This window comes from Corapipo altera, unplaced genomic scaffold (assembly GCF_003945725.1).
Source record: "Corapipo altera isolate COAL_440 unplaced genomic scaffold, ASM394572v1 79, whole genome shotgun sequence".
Lineage (NCBI taxonomy): Eukaryota > Metazoa > Chordata > Aves > Passeriformes > Pipridae > Corapipo > Corapipo altera.
The window spans coordinates 1,790,131-1,800,776 of NW_020884927.1; the positions used below are offsets into that span (position 1 = coordinate 1,790,131).

The following is a 10,646-nucleotide window of genomic DNA, read 5'->3' on the forward strand; positions in this document are numbered from 1 at the left end:
GGTATCCATAAGCCCTTCCACTAAAAATGGGGTTTATTCCCCAATTGTTGCAAAAGCATCTCCCCAGCTCACCCCACAGCGGATTGTGGTACCCAGAGCAGTGGCACCAACATGAGGGCTCGAGCAGGTGGGTTGTTTGGAGGCTCTCTGGGAACATGGGAACACGAGCCACTGAGCCAAGCTGTTGTTCTCATCTGCTATTCAGCGTTAAGGAAATCTGCACCATTCTCCCGCCAGCCTCCCCATCCCGGAGGATAATTGATGCTAACGTCATTTCATTTTGGTCCAGCTGCTGGGCTCAGGAACAGATGTTTTATTGTTCAAACTGAACATGCAAACCCCCAAAAAAGTAAAAAAAACCAAACCCTAACCCACAAAGCAACAAAACCCAACTCATTTGTGCTTGCGGAGAGGTGAGCTACAGTTTCCTCTCCCCAGAAATGCAAGGACACAGAGCAGCGGTCCCAGGGAAGACCCAGGCCTTGGGAAGGCCAAGATTTATACATCCAGCTAGAAGTCAACCTCCAGTATATGATGCAACACCCACCCCCTCCAAAATTCTGCCGTGTCCAACAGGCAGGCACTTCCAGCAGAGAATCATTTCCCCAACACTGAGCTGTCACCTTCAGGTGGGATGTGCCTTTGCATCCTCCCAGGAACAGATATCCACCCTGGGTTTTGCACAGAGGAGCACAGCACTTGTTGAAGAGGAAAGACACATGTCTTCTCCAAGGAGCAGACAAAAATAGGTGCAGAAATATGCCATTGACAAGTGCATCTTCAGAGCTCACCCTCTTTTACAGCTCACCTGTAAATGCACCCTGCACATTCAATGCTTCTGTGGCTCACAGCTACAGGGGAGTGCTGGGAACCTCACTGAACACACACATTTCTTCAGGAGCACGGGATGAAGGGAGGAGATCCATGACTTGCTCTGCAGCAGGTGCAGGATAATGTATGGAATCACAGGCTGGTCCAGCCCTGGTCTGGCCAAGCACTCCACTGCATCCTTCAGCATTTCTGTGAAGCTACCACCAGGCAAGCTGTGGAGAAAGTGTCAGCCAAAAAGAGAGCTGTTTAAAACAAAAAAATCTTGCTACAAAGACAAAAAACCAATCCCTAAACCCACCCAGGTTAATAGATATTTAATATTCATTTTAACTCTAGCACTAACAACCCTGTAGGTAAGAATGGCACTTCTCCCATGCAGAATTGGGAAAAACTGGTATCTCTTATACAAAATGGGGAGGAGCTGCCAGAGAACAGGCATAGCTGTTCTCCTTGCCTCGCTTGCAGAGGTACCTTTGCTGTAGCTGGAACCTGCCTCCAGAAATAAAGGGCTATGAAATGCCCACATCAAATTGCTTGGGTAATTTTCTCTACATGGCTAATGCAGAAGGCACATGGCTGCCTGTGAGGTTGAAGGGAGCATCTTTTGACACCTCCTGCTGTGTGCCATATGCTTGGCATTATTTCTGACAGCATATTGTGTTTTCTCTCTCTGTTCCACAAGAGGGGCAGTGAGAGGGATCTAGTCCTAAGGAATCCAATCCATGAAATACCCCAGTCCCCCTCAGGAGACTGCACTGGAGCTGGGACTTAGCACATGGTTTGAAAAGCCCCAGCAGGAGAATGACCACAGCATCTTGTCTTAGCAAGCCAATGGTGGGGGAAAGACACTGATTTTTCATGGTTGCAAGTAAAACAGACCTTGACCAAGAGGAGCCCTGGGCTCTGCAGCACCTGTGCTGCAAATCCAGCTGCCAAGACCCGCCAGGGATCGGTGCCAGATGTGACTGTCTCCTTGAGAAGAACACTGTCAGGAGGGAGAACTCTGTACAGCACAAACAGTGAGAGGCTGGATGTGGAAAACACCTGCTGGATCATGCTCCCCTTCTCATTCAGCTGGGTGAGCAGCAAGGATACGGAGTCAATAAGTGTCTCTCCTCTTTGCCTGGTGACAAGTTGTTCCCAACTTCAGAACGACCTCCCTGCATCCCACCTCAGGCCCACGGATGCTTCGCGCCTGCTCCAAGGCTGCTGGCTCCAGTTTCCAGCTGGCTTGGCAGCAGTTCATGACCACGGGCGTGTTAGAGCTGTGAGCAGGAGAGGGGAAGTGTTGGAGAAACCATCACAGCAAGGATCCAGTGTCTCCAGGGAGCAGCACTGGTCTGTGGGACACCTCGTTGGCCAGCACGGTCCCTGGAGGGGGGTCCAGGGAGGTCACTGAAACCTTCAGGTGGTGACACTGTATGGGGACATGTAAGGAAACAAGGAGAGGGCAGAATTTAGCTGGCTGCAAACCTGTAGCCGGCTGAGCTATAGGTACATATAGAGCCTGAGAGGAGATGTCCGAAGGAGATGTCATGGAAAATATTTATTCCATGAGGTCAGTGCACCCCCGGCTTCTCTTTGGAGGGGACTTTGAACACAGGAGGGCAGACGTTTCCCGCACGCTTCTGCAGGCAAGAGGCCGGGGAGAGCAGGCACTTCCTCCACTGGGAAGATAAAAAGCACAAGTGGAAAGTTTTGTGCATAAGGCAAAGCAACTGAGCCGTCAGCTGCTGGCTGCTGGGCACTTGCTATTAGGGGAAACAGCCTGTTCTGGAAAAAAAAGGGGTGGATCTCTGAGAAAAAGGCCTGGGGAAAAAAAAACACCAGAGGGGATGCCCTCGGAGCAGAGCCATGGACTGGCAGTAGACACCAGGAAGTGCAGGCTCTGGGTTGTGTATTAGAAGGGAAGAATCACCCCAAAACTCTTGTGTGTTGGAGGAGAGGTGTGGGCACAGGGGAGCCCTTGCTCTCAGCAAGGACAGGCAGAAAGGATTCAGCATGCCCACGGGGCCATCCTCTCCCCATCACATCATCCTGTGCACCACACCAGGAAAGGATGGCTCAGAAAAGAGATCCCAGTTCCCAAGCCTGTTTCCAGCAACAACAACAGTGTTTTGCATCCTCTTCTTCAGCTCCCTCCCGCAGGGATTCTGTCACAACTTTTGAGGTTCAAGCCGTGGTCTGAGTGTTGGTCCTGCTAAATCCCATCAGTGTGTGTATCTCTGGATGAAAGCAACAGGCTCCCTGCATGTGAGATCATCGCTGGGTGCTTGGGCCACCTGAACCAGGTGATGCCAAGTATTTTGGGTAGCTCAAGCAGGGAAAATCATCTCCTGAAAGATCATCAGAAAAGGCTGATGAAGATATTGCACACCTTGTGAGGTGCAGCTCTCAAACAACTCTCAACTCTCAGCTCACCTTGCCTGTCCTCACTGCCAGGAGAATCACTTGCCTTAAAGCTGGGATCTGATACCTGCTGCTCTTCCTGGGAGCACCTCTTGTTACACTTTCTGGTTGGATCACCATCCCAGGGGACAGTTTCCCTCTTCATTTCAGATTTAAAAGTGATGGTTTTCCCCCCGAAGCTCCCCCAAGAGGTCTGTGACTCCATCACCCCTCACAAGGGAAAGCTGGGGGGAGGAGCTGCCAGTGCCGTCAGCAGTGATTCAAGAGATGAGATTCCCACCCACCTGACTCACTCCCTGTTGAGCCCAAGCCCTGGCAAGATGCTTCCCTTGCATCACTTGCTGCCATAGATGATGAAGACCCCCGAGCTGTGTTGTCAAGGAGATGTGCTGTGCCATATTAACCCCCACACGTTTCCCTTTGCTGGGTTTTTCCCCTCTCCTCAGCTTTTGACTCACCATGTTGCCAACCCATCACTGAGCAAGCACAGTACTGGTGACCTTCTCCTAGACATACTGGAGCTCCCCACCACTCTCCAGTTTGTCCAGTCTCATCTCAGCATCCCAGCCACCCCAGCTCCCTTGGTGCAGGGTGCCTATCATCCCACCAAACAAATCCTCCACTGTGATCACTTGTACTGAGAGCCTTTGGGCATCCTCTACCACCCCAGAACAGGGTCTCCAGCTTGGCAAAGCCAGATCCTCACTCCCATAGGGCTTTTCTAGGAGTGATAACAGCAGGAGGGCTGTCCTCTACCCACTACCTTGCCGGTCCCCAGCTCTGCCACTCAGAGCCCTGGCACCCACCCACCCACCCAGCTGCCCCTTGCCTCAGCTGGACACTGCAGTGACCAGGACACTTGAGCCCCGGCTCAGCTGTTGACTCCAGTCCATCCCAAGGAGAGGGATGGGGATGAGGAGTTGCTTCAGGCTCCAGGATGGAATTTCACTCACTTCAGTGACCCAGTGCCTGTGGCGCGCTCTAAAAATACAAATAAACCAGTGGGTGGTACAAAACCCACCCTGTTTCCTGCAGAGGGCTGCTTGGCCAGGCCCTGCCTCCCCGGCTGAAAGAAATTAAGCTGAGGGCTAAAAAAAAAAAGGAACCAGATCCTGCTCTTCCCTGGTCTCGGCTGAAGAACAGATAAAGAAATTGATTAGGGCCAATTTGCTGGAGACCTGGGCATGAGGTCAGGAGCAGGAAGGTTCTGTGTGTCCCTCATGCTCCCTGCTTTGCTAAGTCAGACCAGCCAAGCTTGTCCTATCTCCCCTGGGTTCTCCCATTCCTCTGACTACCCTGTTGCCCCTCTCATCCAAAGCTGCCTCCTGCAGGCAGGCCAGGCTGGGTGCAGGGGGCACAGCAGTCCCCTGTGCCATGGGGAGCATATCCCCACCCACCGAGAGCATCCCACCCTCATGGTGTCCTTGTCCCCAGCCATCCCCTCCTCTGCCACTCCAGACAAGCCCAAAAGCACTAGCAGGAGCTTTTCTTTCCCACCTTCACCTGCATGACTTTGTAGTCCATATTAACTCATTTCAGCCCTATTCTTACCTCCCCAGGTCTCCCCAGCTCTCCCACTTGGGATCATCCATACTCAGTTACCACATGGATGTCGTTAACAGAAACCATCCAAAGACCAACACTGGTCTAATTAATATGACGTGCTGTTATTGCAAAACCCCCTTCCCACCCCTCTCCTCTCGTATCCGGATATTCAGGCGCCCTGCCCTGCCTTCGGGTATCCCCTCGCATGTCCCCAGCCGGCCCCCTGCCGCTCCCGGGGACAGGGAGCCAAAGGGGACAGCAGGCAGCAGAGGTCACGGTTTCCCTGCACCCAGCAATAAACAAGTTCTCCTGAGAGGCAGGGGGGGGGGGGGGGGGGGGGCAAAAAGCCCAAGCGAGATGTATTTTTGCGAGTAGGCAGATTAGGAGCTGCTCGAGGCGTGCTGGCAGCCAGAGCAGGGGGAAGGGGGTGTTATCTCTCAGTGGGTTCGGGATGTTATCCACAGCTCCTGCCGCCGCTGGGACGGAGAGGTGGGGAAGGGGAGGTGGGGAAGGGGAGCGTGGGGGAGAGGGCTGTTCCTCAGACAAGCGGTTATTTCTGACTTTGAGAGGGTTTGCAAGCAGCAGCTGGACTCAAGCTTCACCCGAGGAATATCCTCTCACCCTGGGCTGAAGAAGATTCCCTGTCTTCAGACTCTAAAGTGCAAGCTCCCCCCACCATTCCCATCACTCCTGCCCCCCCCCGGCGATGCCGCATGCCCTGGGACACGCTGTCCCGTGCACTTGCCACCCCGAGAAGCCACCAGGCTGGCGAGGTCCCGCAGCTAATGCAGGGAGCCGATTGAGTTACAGGCCAGCGGTTGTATCATGTTTACCAGCTCCCCGCCGCGTATCCTGTGCCGGGAGGATTCCTGGAAGTGGGAGCTGCTTTCACACTCCCTCCCCGTTCCGCACAAGCACGCGGGCTGTGCCGAAAGCAGATCTCCGCACGTGATCCCCGCCGATATTGCCCAAGCGGCTGGCAGGGACCAGCCACCCCCTCCCATCCCTCCTCCTCCTCCTCCCGTCTCCGGCGCAGGGCTGATCCCTTCCTTTTTTTTTTTTTTATTCTCCTTCCCCTCCCTGTTTAACTTTTTCCATCTGTAATTTAAAGCAGAGGTGGTGGCCCTGCCAGAGATGCTGAAGGTCTCCGAACCTCCAATGGGATGGTTAAATCCTAGGTTTCCTCTGATCCCGTGCCATCAGGCCGCTCAGGTGACACCAGAGCCCCAGCCAGCTACTCTGAGGTAAATACAGTCTGGGAGTCCAGACTCTCCACGCGGTATTATGAGCCCTTTACCTGTGCAGGGAAACAGGGTGTGAGTTTGAGCATCCCTTGCAAGCCCAGGCATCAGGACAGCAGTCTCCAGCCTTGTGACACTGGGGTTTGAGCGTGCTGCAACACCTTCCCTCCATCAGGCAGAAGATTTTCCTGCCTCCCCTGGGCCATGCATGGACACTCACTGCACACCTCTGACACTGAACTCTGCTACCCAGAAGCTCAGCCTGAAAATCTTCCCTCCACGGCACCTGAAGGCATCCATTTGTGGAGTTCAGGCTGTTTCTGCAGCCCTACCAACCTCTCTTCTCCCTGCCAGCAGATTTTGGGGTGGCAGTTGCTGGGCTGGTAGGTGCCACCACTGCTTTTCTTTCATATCTGGGCCAGCTGACTTGGAAGACAGCACGTCAGTGGGGACCTTCTCGCTGGCGTGCCACTGCAGTGGGATGGGACACTGGGCAGAAGGGCTGGAACTGGGCAGATACATCACTGCAGGGCAATCTGTTTGCGGATGTTCTGGATGGGGACCCCATAACTGGCATCCAGCAATAAGCCACTCCACGGCCAGGCAGACCACAGCCCTGTTTTACAACCTGGTATAAATCATCTATTCTGTCTCCCTTTTGGGAACAGCATCACCCACATCTGGTCTTTACCTGGTGCCCCACCTGAATTACCCTCATGACTTTCAGTATGATGTCCAATATCTCCATAGGGCTCCTGATATCCTTGCTTTCTGACTCATTTTAAATACGTCCCTTCTTAAAGGCAGATTGTTTACATCTTTCAGAGGGTCTTGTGTGTCCACATCTTTCTATTTTTATACAAGATTTCTTCTTGAGATAGACTGGAAACTGTACTGAGTTGCCACCAGGGCAAAGGTTTCCCTTGGATATTTTTACACATTCAGAAAGACAAACTACAAGATTTAATCTTGCAAAGACCCCTGAAGCATTTGACTTGAGACACCTGCACTATTCCTTCATGGCAAGCAAAACAGCTTCAAGCTGAAAGTTAACCTAAACCTCCTGGGTTATTTTCTGGTATGCATTTTTCCCTTGTAAACAAAGAGCCAAGCAAAGTACCTTTGCTATGGAGTGGAAAATTCAATTTAGGCAAAGAAAAAAAGCTTTTTAAATAAAGGGTTGGATTTGCCAAGGGTCAGGTCAGCATCCACCCCATTGGGTGAGCTCTGGAAACACATGTGGCTGCATAAAAATAAGGGAAAAGGAGAAAGGGAAAGATGTGAAAAGGAGGAGCAGAGAGCCTCTGCAGGACTGCAGGAAAATGCCACCCCCAAATTTAAGGTGACTGCTCCCAATACTCAGCATTGTTTCTACATGGTGATGGATCAGCTCTGACACTGTTCGGGACCTGGATCCCCATCCCACAGACGGGAACACCCTGTCTCCAGCCTCCCCAGCACAGCAGCGACTTGGGAGGGAACCCACGCTGATGCCACGGATATGAGTAATCTCGACGCTGACTTTCAGCATCAGCATCCCTCCCTGTGACCTCCTCGGAGATCCCCAGCTCCTCTGCAAGCTCTGTCTCTCCCATCACATCTGTGTGCTGTTCTCCTCGTCCTCTGCCAACCCCCTCCCACCTTCCTCTAATTACAAATATCATGGAAGCCCTGGCAAAAGCCCAGTTAGCAGCCAGGCCCCTGTCAGCACCTATTATCTCCCCGTGTCCTTAGCAAACTGCTTAAAAATAAAGGCAGGAGGATGTTGCCCACGGGCAGGAATTTTCCACCGGGAAGGTACGGCCAACCCGGGTCACGCGATGCGGTGCCCTGGCTTGTGTCACCCACTGGCACCACGAGAGGCAGCTGCGCCCACCGGCAGCCCCCTCCTGTGCTGCCCAAATCCCTCTGCCCAGGGCATTTCCCCTAAAAGTCACTTTTCGTGGGCCAGTTAAACCTGAAACACACCCACCTCATTCCAGGGGGATTCCAGTCTCCAAATTCATCCCACAGGGACACCAGCTCACTTGAGAGTCATGACCTTGGCACAAGGCTTCGTGCCCTGTTGAGCCCTGCCCTTGGGACGTGAGGACTGAGCAGAGGGATGGGGCTTGGTGATGGGTCTCTATCTCATCAAGTTGCCCACAGGAATTTTAACAGAGTCCAGCCCCGCTGGTGTGGCTCAGGAGGAAATGATGAGGATCAAGAGCTGTTTGAGGATGAAAAGATGTGGACTGAGGGCTCCCCGAGGATGCAGACACATCTGGGAGGGAAGGAATCCTCACCTTTGCTGGAGGGGCACTTCCTTCCTGCAGCATGGAGCACACCGGAGCTGTTGCAAACCAGCTGAATAGCTGGCAGGGCATCCCAAACCACTTCCCTTAGTCACAGCAGTGAGATCCAGAGGGTTTCCAAGGGAAAACTCCACTATCCTCTCTTCAGCCCACTTCCTGGCTGGCAACGGGCTGTCTCCAGCTCCCTGCCACTCCACATCTGGAAGGGAAGCATCAGGAGGGGACATGCTGGACACTTCCCTCCTGCACATCTGGGAATTGAGAGCGCTGCTTCATTGTGCTGGGGCAGGGAGGGTTTTGCTGAGGTTATTATTCCAAGCTGGCCTGGAGTCCAAGGGAAACAAAAGCTTCTTCCTTGCCAAAGGGAGGGATGGCTGGAGGAAGCCATTGGAGACCAGGGCTGGGCTATTCTCTGGGCTTCTAAATGCTACATTTTGGTGTTTAAATTTAGCCCCAGATTGAAGTTTTGCAGACATGAGCTCTTCTGCTGAGCCAGCAGCCTGGCCAGCATCAACATTAACTTGCCTTTCCTTCCCTGCAAGCTCAGCCTCCGAGCCTCCAGCCCCAGCAATGATGTGCTTCACAGGGCAGATCCCTGGCAAAGAAACCATCCAGACATGCTCCAGAGAGCAGCCATGGCTGGGCAAGGCAGTCTGGTCAGAATAACATGCTGTTTTGGCCATCCAGACTGCATCGAGAGAAAGGGAGATGCTTGCAAAATTTTTCTCTCCTCATTGGGCAGATGACCAGCTCGACCATAGAGAACTTTCCAGAAGGGATGGAGAGGTGTTGAGAGCTCTGGCAGTGCCCTGTGTCACTTGCTTTTTTCCTGAGGCACAGAAAGTCCTTACAGCTTCTGGCCTCTTTTACTCCAGCCCTTGAGCTTTAGGATGCCAGGCCTTGCCCAGGAAGGGAGCCAAGCCCCCCACCTCTATTTCATCACCACTATTGCAATCCACTCCCCCCACCTTACTGCAGAGCATGACAAATGGCTTGCTCAAGGAAAAAAGCCTTGCTCACAGCAGCTCTCCCCTCTACACTTAGACCCCCAGATGCCATAGGCATGTTTTTTTTCCTCCCAAATCCATAATTTAAAGGCTCCAGCAGAAGTTGTTTTCACAGTGCTTGATCATACCACCTGGGAAGCCAGGCACTTGCCAAAGGCTGTCACCACCACCACCCCCCACCTCTGCTTGAGTTGGCCATTGGAGTTAAAGTAGGCAAATAAGGAACCAGGAGGAATGCTGTTTATTTGCTGGAGTTCTGCAAACAATTAATACGGCCTTGTCCTTTGGATGAACCTAGTTTGATAAGGATCCTATTCATATCCCAATGATTCCTTAAGAACCGAAAGTTGAATGCAAGTAAGCAATCCAGCTGTTGTCTGCTCTATGTCTGCAAGGGAAATGCTTCTGCTGGGCTTGTACCCCTGGGAAAAGAGTGACGCTCCAAGCTTCCAAGGCTTTTCTGCACAAATCCCGTGTTGTGAGAGAAGTACCCTATATATAAAGTGGAAGGGAGAGGGGGTGGTGGGGAATCACTGGCTGACAAGCACTGGAGTAGGATATGGTTGAAGAGACAACCTGACATTCAAAGGGCACCAAAGGATAGAAATATCACAATAGACCTTTAATATGAATGGACTAAAAATTGCGATTTTTTAATACGCAGCTGAGTACCCAATTTCATGGCTTATTAAAATCCTCGGGAAGATGATCCTCTCTGCACAGAACTCCCTAGGGATGAACCATGTTTCACTGTTCTTGGTAGGGTTCAAATGTTACAGGGATGCACAGAAAGCTTCGAGCACAGCAAGCCTCCAGAAAACACAAAGGTAGCTTTGACTGGAGTATGTCGTCCTTCTTTTTTCCTAAATACTAATTCTGATTGGAAGATAAATATATAACACACATGGAAATATGTGCTTCTCTATAGGAAAGGAACTGTAAACACACACAGCCATGTGCAAGCTGGGAAGAGCAGAAACACAGCCAGCTCCACGCTGAAAAGCTTTTCCCCATGACAAAGACAAGCTGGTGCCAGCATAAGGAGAATTAAGTGGATTCAGCGAGCGGCTTAAGCATATGTTTTGCTAAACTTGTGGCTCATCAAGGAAGAAGGACGGAGGGAAGATGCTCCCTGCTGCACAAGAGAACCATAACACAGACATAATCAAGCTTACCTGCTCTGCTGAAGCTTTGAGTGATCCTGAAGATCTGGGGAATACAGGCCAGCTTGATTTACATCAACTCAGTTGCTCCTACAATCCCCATCTTTTCCTTAGCAAGTGCTTTTCTTTTCAACCACTTTTATTTCTTCCTTTTCC

At 52.0% G+C, this 10,646-nt stretch overlaps 1 long non-coding RNA gene across 1 annotated transcript; it reads right to left on the reverse strand.

Moving 5' to 3' along the window:
• Positions 1-297: 297 nt before the first annotated feature.
• LOC113954331 lies at positions 298-2,287 on the reverse strand. Its single transcript, XR_003530175.1, has 2 exons — positions 2,003-2,287; positions 298-1,905 (listed from the first exon to the last, which is right to left on the reverse strand). It is a non-coding gene; the product is annotated as an uncharacterized LOC113954331 (long non-coding RNA).
• Between the last annotated feature and the right edge of the window lie 8,359 nt (positions 2,288-10,646).